The sequence below is a fragment of the Leptonychotes weddellii genome, chromosome 4 (genome assembly GCF_054177405.1).
Source record: "Leptonychotes weddellii isolate Sample4059 chromosome 4, ASM5417740v2, whole genome shotgun sequence".
In the NCBI taxonomy this organism is placed as follows: Eukaryota; Metazoa; Chordata; class Mammalia; order Carnivora; family Phocidae; genus Leptonychotes; species Leptonychotes weddellii.
Genome location: NC_138372.1, coordinates 62,349,252 through 62,361,739, shown reverse-complemented (window position 1 = coordinate 62,361,739; position 12,488 = coordinate 62,349,252). Strand labels below are relative to the sequence as shown.

At 34.3% G+C, this 12,488-nt stretch overlaps 1 protein-coding gene across 1 annotated transcript in view; it reads right to left on the bottom strand.

Annotated features, from left to right (window-relative positions):
• The window catches only part of ADGRL2 (adhesion G protein-coupled receptor L2), a 274,450-nt gene that overhangs the window by 209,064 nt on the left and 52,898 nt on the right, over positions 1 to 12,488 (bottom strand). The window contains exon 2 of the mRNA XM_081818660.1: positions 12,054 to 12,095. The gene's annotated coding sequence lies outside the window, so the exon portion shown is untranslated. The remainder of the gene's footprint in view (positions 1 to 12,053; positions 12,096 to 12,488) is intronic.

Below are 12,488 nucleotides of genomic sequence, written 5' to 3'. Positions count from 1 at the left end.
AATCTACCTTCTATTCCAAAGCCTTCTATGATTTCATGCTGCTTGTTAATATTAAGCTGTAGGGAAACTTCCTGGTTTCCTAGGCACTGAATTTGGTCATGTAACAATTTAACTTCTAATCTAATTTATGTTTAATTATAATTAGACCAAACTATTGAAAATATAGGTGAATAGTCCTGACTGGTTAAAAGCTGTGAACCCACATGATAAGTCAAGAACCTGTGGGTGGGGAAACACTGGAGAAAAATCTAGATGAATATAAATAAGAGCCACAAGAAGTGATAGCACTATGTGACTGCACCACAGACTTCCTGTACAGAAGGATGTTTTTCTAGTGCAGACCACAAAATTATCAGGGCAGCAACATATCTTAGTGTTTGGGATTTCAGTCTCAAAGTATCTGCAGAAACTTTTATTCCTCAGAAAGCAAAACACTGACAATTTCTTGACCGACCTTGCTGATAATTTCATTTCCCAGACAGCAAAGTAAGCAGTAAGGGGAACTCCTACTCTGAACCCAATTCTGACAGAAATCAGTAGGTAAGATGGAAATGATGGGAACCTTGGAGAAAAGCAACCATGCACTCTCAGAGTTTGATTTAAGCAGTGTTCTGCCTATGCAAACACAAATGATTCTAATGAGCAAGAAAATGGGGAGGAAACTAAAGTAACCAGTGTGCATCGCAGGGACCAACTGACAGGCTCTGAATTTAAAAGAGTATGTGCAAAAGATGGTAAAAGGGGGCACATAATCAAGCACAAATTTGGGAAGGTAACATAGATCTATAAAAATAACATCAGTGAGACTAAAGCACAAAAAGAGCTGGGGCTTGTGAAAGATGCCAAAGAAAACAAAAATTATTTCCTTAGCATGAAATGAGGAAGAAGATCAATACAGGAATAGGCTCATTTTTTTTTTTCAGTTGAAGACATAACATTTATTCATGAAAAGGAAAGGAAAGCATCTTTACTTCTCTATGTTTCTTCCCTGTTGGTTCATTCGTATCTCCGCTTACATGCCATCTCTTCAGAGTGGACCCTGACCACCCTTTATAAAATAATTCTGACATCCTCTGATTCTTAAGCTTTTTATTCTTCCAATCACTGACTGCCATTATTTCACATACTTCGGTGTTTTTCTTCTCCTGTACTAGAATGTAAGCTATCTGAGTGCAAGGAGTTTTGGTTTGTTCAGTACAGTATCTTGAGTGCCTTGTATGTACCAAGTACCACTCAATAAATATTTGTTGAATGAATGAAGTAAAGACCATTACACATTGGCCAAAAATTGAAAGACAAAATAGCTAAAGTGATTCTAATGTAAATAACATTTATTGAGGACCCAGTAGGTGTCATACACCTATGTATTTATTTGCATTTTTTCATTTAATCATCCTCACTACAAAGTATGCATCATTATCAGATTGATAATGTCCCAGATGATACAACTAGACAGGTGTAGAGCTAGGATTTGAGCCAAGGGTTAAGTCCATGGTTTGAGCACTTCACCTATATGATATGCTAGGAGAACCTGACTGGTCTAGGTACCAATATGTTTCTGGACCCCTCCGAATTATTACCAGAGACCTTCTAAGTGAGATTATGGAGTGGTTACCTGGTTACCTTTGAGAAACGGAATGAAGGGGATAAGAGAAGAATATTCTATGTTAAAAAAATGGCAGAGTCTGCAAACTTCAAATCTATGAAACTAATGTTGCTTGGGAGAGAATAGCCTAGATTATATTTATAAAAGACAATTACAAATCACAATCACAAAAGACAATTTTGTGAGCATTTTTTTAAGTGGCTATTAGGAGAAAGTATAAATTCAACAAGAATAAGTTATTCAGCCCAATCTTATATATTATTTTCTATAAAATTGATAAACCAGTATATTAGGGCAATAGAAATAGACATCTGGATTCTAGCAAGTCATTTAATAAGGTTTTCTTTACATCCTTGTGGACCAGATGGAGAAATATAGGTTTAGGAATAGTACTATTATGTATTTTCATAACTGGCTGAATGATTGCACCCAATGGCAATTTTAAGGAATCTGTGTTAGCCTGGAGGAAGGTTTTTCAAGTGGTATACCACAAGTCTTGGCCTTGGCTTTGTCTGATGTAAACATATTTATCAATGACTGAGATAAATCTGTAAGAAGGCATACTTGTCAAAAATTGGTTACATGAGATAGGAAAAGTGAGTAGTAGATACATTAGATTACAAGATCAGGATCTAAAAGTTCTTAACAACTAAAAAATGGGCTAAATCTAACAATATATAATTTGGTTGGAATAATTGTGAGGTCCTGCCTTGGGACAAAACACCAACTGCCTAAATTCAATTTGAGGGATATGAGATTTACTAACAGCATTATGAAAAAAAAAGAAGAGCTTTACTTGGCAGTGAATCAATGGGATAATATGATTACAGAAGAAGTACAAGGAGGAGGAGGTGGAGGAAGAGGAGGAGGAGAGAAAGAAAAAGAAGAAGATGAAGAAGAAATAATTTTGACTGCATTAATAAATTTAGGATATGCGTAGAATAATGGAGGATATAATCTGATTGTCTTTTAAGCTCTTCAGATTACCAAAATCAGATCTCAGAGCAACATTTTAAGGAAGATACAAATGGAAAAGTTACAAAACTTCTGGAATTTAGCAGCCTGCATGGTAAGGGAACTTAAAACCATCTCACATGAGAAAAGGTTAAAAGAATTGAGGAACTTCTGGCCTGAAAGTTATTATATTTGATAGCTTTATTAGAATAGTATAAACATAAATATAATAATTTTAATCATTATTCACCATTTACTATTTGCTAGGTACTGTGCTAAACATTCTATGTTAATTAATGCTAGCCACAACCTCAAGAAGTAGGTTCTAGTTATGGATTAGAAAATTGAGACTGAGAGAGATTAAGTAACACATCTGAGGTTATAAAATCTAGCAAGATAATGCTTGACCTTGAACCCAGGTTTGTCTTTCTCCAGTGCCTGCCCATTTATCCTCTACGGCAAATTTCCCCCCACTACATGGAAACTCAATTACATATTGTGTGTGTGTGTGTGTTTACATATGTGTTGATAAAATTATGCAAAATGAGAGAGAATCCAAACTATTTACAGTATAAAGCTTGGAAATGGAACATCAACATTTTAAATGTGGGTGTCTTGGGTAATGAGAATATGGCTAGTTCTTTCTTTTATCCACTTCTTTTAATTTCCAAGTTCTCTTGACTAACCCTATCCTAATTTCATGAAAGTCTCACCTATATTTTTTGAATTAAAGACATTATTATGTGAAAGTGAGATTAGCTTTATTCTGAATGTCCCAAGATGCTGAATTAAGATGCTGCAAGGTATAATGAGGCACAATTCAGTTTAAAAACAGAACCACTTATAGTCAGATTTTTTCAAAGATGCAGTATCTTGATTGTAGAAATAGTGAACTTTCTGCTTCTGGAGATGCTAACCCAAGTCTAGAAACACTACAGTTTTATTGTTCTATGTGGTTAAGATTATAATCTGAAGGATCAACCATCTTAGAAATATGAGCCAGGAAAAAATAAGCCAAGGACTAGGTAGTTGTGAATATGTCACTTCATACTGAGGCCTTTCAGTCAGCTTAAGAAGCCTTATTTCGTGGGTACTTGTAATAAAATATTTGTGCAATGAATACATGAATGTACACATTTAGAACAGGAAAAGTAGACCATGGATAATATATAGTTTTTGTACCAGCCTTTTTACAAGTGTGTGCAGATAGCAAAGACTGTACCGAAAGAGGGCATGCTCATTTGTTTACTCAAGTTCTAAAGTACTCCTGGCTGTTGGCATCTGAGTACAGAATAAGTGGTCCCTCCAGGAAGTGTCATTTGGGCATGACCTCTACTCATACACACTCTCCCTCTCTGCCTCCATTCCAGACTCCTGTAAGAATACCATTTATTATTATTATTTCTTAAAGATTTTATTTATTTATTTGACAGAGAGACACAGAGAGAGAGAGCACAAGCAGGGGGAGCAGCAGAGGGAGAGGGAGAAGCAGGCTTCCCGTGGAGTAGGGAGCCCGATGTGGGGCTCGATCCCAGGACCCTGGGATCATGACCTGAGCTGAAGGCAGACGCCTAATGACTGAGCCACCCAGGCGCCCTCATTTTTTTTTTTTTTTTAAACCAGGACTTCCATTAACTAAACTGAAAGTTCTGCAAAATCAAGAATCAATGTCTGTTTTGATATTTCTATATTATATAATGCTTGATATCATAAATGCTTGATATAAAAAAAACACAAAACACATGAATTAATGGTTTGGCAGATATATTCAGCAAGTTTTTCTTTTGTTATCTAATTATGGTCAGAAAAAGTGCTTTCGACTTCAAGTTTAGACTATTGCAGAGTTTACTTTTAAGTATTGCCATTATTTGTTATCTTTCTTTTTAAAAGTCATGCTATCTATGGGTAATTGCAAAGACCCACTGCTTCAGCCTTGAAACTGTTTTTTGGTTTTTTTTTAATTTAAGGTAAGAAAAGCAGTATGATTTTTCTTTTCGGGGTATAAAGTTGTCAATTTTTGCGAAATGATAAGTGCGTAAATCGAGCTTATGATATGGAGGACAACATTAGAGTTTGAGATCTTACTTCCTTTTCAAAGGTGAGCTCTAAACCCACATTCACTTGTGGTCCTCCTACCACACAATTTGTATCACTATGAATAGGGCCAGGCCACAGAATAACTAACTACAAGAGAAGTAAATGTTTCTGCAAGTCCTTTCATATAGTTGCAGTAGTGAAGGGTTTTACAGTGAACAAACTAGATAGGCTTCATTTATTTTTACTATTCTACATATTAAAATACCTTTATGACTTTTTTTTGTAGCTTCTCAGAAGACAGACATATTGTAACCTACAATAAGTATAGACCTTTAACAAGAAAATATCTGAAATTGAATTGTTAATATAAAGGAATCACCAGTTTACTTCAAAAAGGTGTAATTACATTTACTATTCAAGAAACACTGTGATCATGGAAGGTATAGTAAGAAATATATTTTCAAAAGGCTGAGGTCAGAAGTTTGGGGGAAGCTGTCATATGATCATTAATAAAAAGATGGGCAAATAAATGTAACAGATTCCATTATTCATAAGATCAATTTAGGAACATATTAAAAATACCATTTTATAGACCACATGCCCATAGATTCTGAATCAATAGAAATTGTCTGGGGCCTGAAAATCTATAATTAAAAGAATGCCACCCAAAATTCTGATGCACAGCCAGGTTCAGGAACCATGGGCTTTACCCTAGGGATAAGAAGAGACTACAGAGCAGAACTTGTTCTCAATAATAAGTGGGTTTGCCAGCATGACTATGAATGTTTAAATTAGAATGATGAGAAGCTGATGGCTGCTAGAATATTTCAAGTAAGAAAAACAAAGCCTAAACTAAGGCAATAACAGTGGGCACAGAGAGTAGAGCAGACATTTTTGCAACACATTTTATGAGTAGATTTGTCAGACAGGGTCATTTCTTCTGAGAACTCTCTCCCTGGCTTGTAGATGGTGGTCCTCTCCCTGGGTCTTCACATGTTCTTCCTCTGTGTGTGTCTGTGTCTTAATCTCTTCTTATATGGAGCCCTTATATTGGATTAGGGCTCATCCATATGACCTCAGGTAATCTCAATAACCTCTTTAAAGGTTCTCTCTGCAAATACAGCCATATTCTGAGGTACTGGAATTTTGGAATTTTTTTTTTTAAAGTAATCTCTATTCCCACCGTGGGGCTTGAACTCATGACCCCAAGATCAAGAGTCACATATTCCACTGACAGAGTTCACCAGACATCTCTAGAGTTTTGGATTTTAATACATGAATGGGGGGGAGGTCCAATTCAGCTCATAACACCCAACTAGGAAAGGAATTAAAATGGACCAACCAGGTCCTTAATATAACATCAAATGCTCAATAAATATTACATTCTTCCCTTAAATTTCAGTCCCTTTCTCTTCAGGCCATGTAAAAATCTCAAATAGAAAACTGGAAAATAATACACCTAGGAGGGGCTACATGATAGAATCCCTCTAGATACCAGAAGTTTTTTTTTTTTTTTTTTAAATAAACCTTTTTTTAAAAAAAATTTTACCTATTTATTTGACAGAGAGAGAGAGAGCACAAGTAGGCAGAGAGGCAGGCAGAGGGAGAGGGAGAAGCAGGCTCTCCACTGAGCAGGGAGCCCGATGCGGGGCTCGATCCCAGGACTCTGGGATCATGACCCAAGCCGAAGGCAGCCACTCAACCAACTGAGCCACCCAGGCACCCCTAGATACCAGAAGTTTTAATTGTCAAAATAATAGGGATCTTAAACCTTATCATAAGGAATAATCTTAGGTAATCCTTTTAACTTTGACCTGCCTCAAGAATAAATCAGAGGGAAGTACATTCTGGTCGAGGCAGGGCTTCAAAAGAACTCACCCAGGACTCTTCCCAATTCCCCTCCCTTGTGGTGGAAAAGGTATTATTCATCTATTGCCTTCTATGATTATCAGCATGCAGTGAAACCATCTCAGAATTTAATTTTCTTTATATAAGTGTAGTTATCAGGACCATTTTGTTTGCAAGTTACAGAAATAACTCAAATAAGCTTCAGCAAAGCAATTTACTGGTTCATGGATCCCTAGAAAGTTTAATAACTGGAATTCAGTCTCAAAATCAGCCTTCCTTGGGATCCATAAACCCATGTATTCTCCCTTTGCCTACAAATCGGCTCCATAATTCCAGTTTAAAAAATTACAAGGGCAGATTATGATTGGCTCAGTTTTGGCCAGTGGGTACCATAAGAACAATCAGGATTTCAAGGTCAAGTGAGAATAAATTCCTTTCTAGAAATTTTCAAAACACAAATTTAAAAATATTTGGAAGTCCTTGAGATTTTGGGTGAAAATAACATGCTACACAAATAAAGGATATTCTAAAAATTTAGAATATGCTTATTATATTGAGTATTTAGCTAAATGGAATCTGTCTACAAAAAAAGTTTGAAAAATAGATTTTTTGTAATAACCATCAATATATATTTTGGTATTTTTATTCTAATACAGTATTTACCATCTTATTGGTTTGTTTAAGCTGAACAGAAAGGTACATATTCTTATTTCTACTCTTTTTGTTTCCCAAAGTTCTTATAGCTTGGTAAATAAATGTGATCAAATTCCATTTCAATATAACCAGGTTTAGCTTGCAAGTTAAACTTGACTATATTACTAATTTATAACATTATAGAAAGGAAAGTTTATGTTATTCATGAGGAAATTAAATCCAAAAAATATTTTTGAATTTAGTTTTATGTGCATCAATGAAGGGGAGAATAAAAAAGACAGAAAAGAATGAAAATGGTAATTCCAATATTTGAAGCCTTTGTGGGTCTGATTCTGCTTTTTATCTTTTTTCACCTGATTCTTGATTATTTGCCCCCTCTGTTTTTTTAATAGTGTGTTTGTGATTTCTGACTGTGGGCTTATACTAATGGAATTTTATCTGTTAAAATTCTCGGAGGGATGGAATAAAGGGCTCTCTAGAGTGGATTTTCTTTTGATTTTACTGAGCCCAAAAGGCACAACTAGGGACCAGCTTAAATTCTTATCTTGAGTCTTTAGACCACTGAGATTATGTGAATTTTTGCTAGAAATAAAGTAAGGCTGGATTATGATTAAGAATTTTCAGAGGAGAATTTTTTTTCTCTTTAGTTATGCATGTAAGACTTAAAATTTTTCTTGCAGTCCTCTATAGGATGGATTTATTTGTAGACCAGATTAATGATGAGGATATATCCATTTTGAATCCTAGCACTAAGCCTTGGGCTTTGTCACTTTTTCTAGTACGAGCAAGAACATGAAAAGTAAAATTCTTGCTCACCCCATTCAGTAAATGTCCTTAAGGTAAGAAATACTTCAGTGTTCAACAAACATTTGTGAGAAAAATTATGTTGTCCTCTAAATTACTGTAGAAAAAAAATGGTAAAATTTCATATCCATCAAAGATAAAAAAAAAAGGAAAATATCTTAACTTGATAGAGGATATCTACAAAACCCCTACAATTTAATGGTGAAATTTTCATAGTATTTTTTTTAAAAATCAGGAAAAAACAAAGTTGTCTACTATCACCATTTCTGTACAATACTGGGCAAGATGTCGACTTGGTGGAGTATACAAAAATGAAATGGTATAAGAACTAGAAGAAATAAAAATGAAATTACTCACAGAAGAAATCATTATTTTCATAGGAAATATAAGAGAAAATACAGATAAATTATGAGAATTAATTAGAAAGATCAGAAGGTTTTCTGGATAAAATAAAAATACAAAAATTTGTGTTTCCATGTATCAGAAACAAATGTTAGAAACCATCACTTTAAAATAGAAATAATTGGGGCACCTGGTCGTGATCCCGGGGTCTTGGGGTCCTGGGATTGAGCCCCACATCGGGCTCCCTGCTCAGTGGGGAGTCTGCTTCTCCCTCTGCTTCTCCCCACCACTCCTGCTCTCCCTCTCTCTCTCTCTCAAAATAAGCAAAATCTGGGCTGCCTGGGTGGCTTCGTCATTAAACATCTGCCTTCGGCTCAGGTCATGATCCCAGGGTCCTGGGATCAAGCCCTGCATCGGGCTCCCTGCTTGGCGGGAAGCCTGCTTCTCCCTCTCCCACTCTCCCTGCTTGTGTTCCCTCTCTCCTGTCTCTCTCTCTGTTGAAAAATAAATAAAATCTTAAAAAAAAAAAAAAAAGAAAGACATCCTGTCTTCAAAGACAATGGCTATTAACAGATAACATATTTAACTGCTCTAAAAACCGAGCTGCTTTATTATTATTATTTTTTTTTTTTTTAATTTTTTTTAAAGATTTTATTTATTTATTTCAGAGAGAGAGAATGAGAGAGAGAGCACATGAGAGGGGGGAGGGTCAGAGGGAGAAGCAGACTCCCTGCCGAGCAGGGAGCCCGATGTGGGACTCGATCCTGGGACTCCAGGATCATGACCTGAGCCGAAGGCAGTCGCTTAACCAACTGAGCCACCCAGGCGCCCTATTATTATTATTTTTAAACAGAATAATCTAGTGGCAGTAATCAGTGCATGGAGTGAACTCCCTCTTATAAAAAGCCCATCAACTGTTTTTTGCTAATTAAGATGAATATTATTCCTGTGAAATGAACCAAAAAGTTATATGAAACCGGAAATCCCAAAAGAGATCTATAATCTACAAGAATAATTGCATGCAATTTTAATTGAAGGAAAAGGAGAGAACTGTTTTTAATCTTTGCTTTTTTCAATATCTTAAAACTAATCAACCTGTTGGCCAATTAACAATTCTTTACTATTACTACATCTGATCTAAAAATTGACATCTGATATATTGGAAACTGTTGTGGAATTTTAAAAGATAAATGGCAAAATGACTATTGGCTATAGTTAACTCCAATATGAAATTTTTGTCATTAATGAAATAAAGTAACAAATTTTTATTAATGTTCTCAGAAATAAAATATATTTTATTATTCATTGAAGACTAGATGCTGTGACTATTCACAGAAATATGCATTCAATCTTTGTTCATTAAGTCAGAATTGGGAATGAGAGGAAAGATCTATTTTGTTGAAGTGCAGATTAATTACACTGAGAAATTTGCTTTATTTAAATAGTTGGCATTTATCTCTAATCTACTAGAAAAACTTGTTAATGCTGAAGATTTATTTTATTTTAAAGCTAGTTTGAATAGATACATGTCAAACAAAATATATATTTACATTTCAATTCAGTTCATGTAATACAGAAAATGAGTGGCTTGCTTAAATTTGCAGTTACAGATCAGAAAGAAATAATGGGAATGAGCAGATGTTTTAGTTATCCAATAATTTGTTATGTTGACCCAATCTAGCTTATGGATGGAAAGTTAATTTTATTTTTTTTCTAAAATGTCATGATATGTCAGTTGTACTAAAGATACAACTAAAGATGTTATATCTAAATATACTAAAGATATCTTTATCTTTAAGGTATCTTGTGCTAAAAGTTCCTTAAAATTGCCTAGTTGTCTATTATACTTTCTTTCAATCTTGTACCTTAAAATAATTCTACACATTAAACTTGCAAAGATGACTATTTGGTTGTAGATGAGTAAATTACACAGATTTTAGATCAAAGTTTTTGTTATTATTGAGTAGTTTGATTTACTGACTTAAAGTCTGAGTTATTTTAAAAGTTTTATGTTCATGTTTTAGCCTTTCCCTAGCTAGACCTTTTCTCCTTTTTAAAAAATATCTATTTATTTATTTATTTATTTATCTCTAAGAGATTTTATTTTCAAGTAATCTCTACCCCCAACATGGGACTCAAATTTACAACCGGGAGATTCAGAGTCACATGTTCTACTGACTGAGTCAGCCAGGTGCCCCTAGACATTTTCTTCTAAAAAAGTTCCTAAAATATCAAAAATGTTTATTTTTTTCATGCACATTTGCCTGAATTCTAGGAGTACTTTTGTATTGTAGTAAAATTAATAAAAGTGATAGACTAGACCTCATTTAAAATCCTTCATTGTCTTTTTTTTTTTTTTAATCCAAGTAATCTTCAATTTATATTTTTGGCTCCTTCTGTGATTAGGTGGGTTTTTTTGTTTTTGTTTTTGCTTTTTTTAAATTGTATAAGATCATTTTGATTATGCAATTGGCACAAGAGGTATTTCCTCTATTATATATATCTATATTTCATTAATAATAAATATACAGTTTTGAGTAGCCTATTCAAATAATATTTTCATTCTGATTATAAAAATAATAGATATATTTTTAAAGATTTTAATTATTTGAGATAGAGCGAGAGTGAGTGAGCGAGAGCACAAGCAGGGGGCAAGGAGAAGGGTAGAGGGAGAGGGAGAAGCAGGCTCTCCACTGTGCAAGGAGCCTGACACGGGGCTTGATCCCAGGAGCCAGGGATCATGACCTGAGCCAAAGGCAGATGCTTAACCGACTGAGCCACCCAGGCACCCCATAATACATATTTATTATTGGAAATGAAGATGGAGTGAAGACTATTAAACCACCCATATTCCCACTGTTTTGTGCATCTTTTGTAAAACTTTTTCTAGGCTTACCACCAGTTTGCTCTCAATTCTCTCTCCACTGGATACACACGCACACATGTACACAACATATAATGTATGTTTTCTGGATTGTGCTTTTTCACTTAATAACACTTTTTGATGATTGGTTTATTTCAAAGAGATTTTTTCCTACAGTGAGAAATTCCTTCTTTTTATAGGAAATATCGAAGACCACTGAGGGGAAAAAAAACTTCATAGGAGACAGTAATAACTTGCTGAGAAATATCATTTTACATTGACCTTTCCCATTCAATAAAATTAATTTTTATTGTTATTTGAATTGTAAAGAGGTTATGATTAAGACTAAAACTAAATATTACCTTTTTTGCATCATAAAAACATAAAGGCAAGAAAACTATGTGTTTAAACAAAATCATACAGGATCTAGCTTGCCTAGGAGAAGTCATGATATATGCTCTTAAAAAACAAACATTTTTAAATTCACAGATGCTGCAAAGCCCCGGTCAAACATAAATTACAATCAGTTTTTATGTAACAGTAAAAATTCCAAAGGACTCTTACTCACCCACTCTCAATATGTATCACAGATATGCTTTTTCTTTATGCTCATAGAATATAAACCACATTTATTTCTATATCTGTGTATATTTTAAAATAAATTACCCCAGAAAACAAAATGTTGACTACACTCTGTTCAAATGCAATACAACAAAGAAAACAGAAACTTTATATTCCCTCTGAAGAGCCTGGAGCATATATGGTGAGAATTTTGGACTTATAGAATTTGAATGCAGCATCCATTTATTTCAAGAGTATAAGCTACCTTATAATTATCAGATCATTCAATATATTTAGCAAATGCCACTCCACTTTTATTATAACAATTCACTTTTTCTTGTTTGTGTTGAGTACTATCATATATAGAAAGAGCTCTTTACTTACCATTCTGGGAAAAATGAAATTTATCATTATGCCATAAATACCCTGGAAAGCAAAGAAAATATTATTATTTATTATACCTCCATCCACAGGGGTTCTAACCGCCAAATGTAATGCATCAGCAGCAAAACAAAAATGAAATAAATCTATTGCAGAAAACATGAATCAATGTTCTAAGAATTATTGAACACATATTGCATGCCTTTGGACAGAGCTACTTTAAGATTAAACAATTGTTGTGATAAGTAGTTTCAAAGTCAGAAATAAAACATTTTATTTTCCCCAAACAAATATTATAGGATTAAGAGAATATTGTCAATGAACTGTTTATTCTTGTCCCCTTTCGCTCAGTTGAATCTTTCAATGATACAGATGGGACAGCCATGCCTAAAACTTTTTAAGGGAAAACTGAGGGTCACTCTACTTTCTTGAAGTCAA